This window comes from Sinocyclocheilus anshuiensis, unplaced genomic scaffold (assembly GCF_001515605.1).
Source record: "Sinocyclocheilus anshuiensis isolate Anshui unplaced genomic scaffold, SAMN03320099.WGS_v1.1 scaffold2090, whole genome shotgun sequence".
In the NCBI taxonomy this organism is placed as follows: Eukaryota; Metazoa; Chordata; class Actinopteri; order Cypriniformes; family Cyprinidae; genus Sinocyclocheilus; species Sinocyclocheilus anshuiensis.
This window is the reverse complement of record NW_015560626.1, coordinates 768,848-769,426: the sequence shown is the minus strand read 5'-3', so window position 1 is coordinate 769,426 and position 579 is coordinate 768,848.

Below are 579 nucleotides of genomic sequence, written 5' to 3'. Positions count from 1 at the left end.
CCCCCCCCCCTCCCCCGCCAAAAAAAGTATACCCCATAGAGAATAAAAAAATAAGCCATCTCAAAATAAAACTTAGTTTGGTTTCCTGAGGTTGATAATCAACATTTTCCAAACATCATCTTTCCCCCCATAGAACTCTATTTCCTCCACGTAAGAAAAAAAGCATGCTTTGGAAAATAAAAAAAAAAAAAGACAAAATTTGACTTGTCATAATTTCGACTTTTTATGTAAATTTCAACTTCTTATCTCATATTTATGACTTAGTAACTTCAATATCAATGTCATAATTTTGACGTTTAAGCTCATAATGTTGATTTTTGTGTCAAAATTATGATTTACCTTAACATGTTTTTTTTTATTATGTGGAAAAATACATTTAAAAAAGCCACAACATTTTAAATGTTAAACGGAACAAAAAATAAATAAATAATAAAAAATGAACTTAAGGTAACATATAAACAAACCAGAGCACACCTGGTTAATTATATTATATATATTTATTTATTAATTACATTTTATATTATCATCTCGCACATGGATCGACATTTTCTATAATGTCTAAATTCTAAATCAAAATAA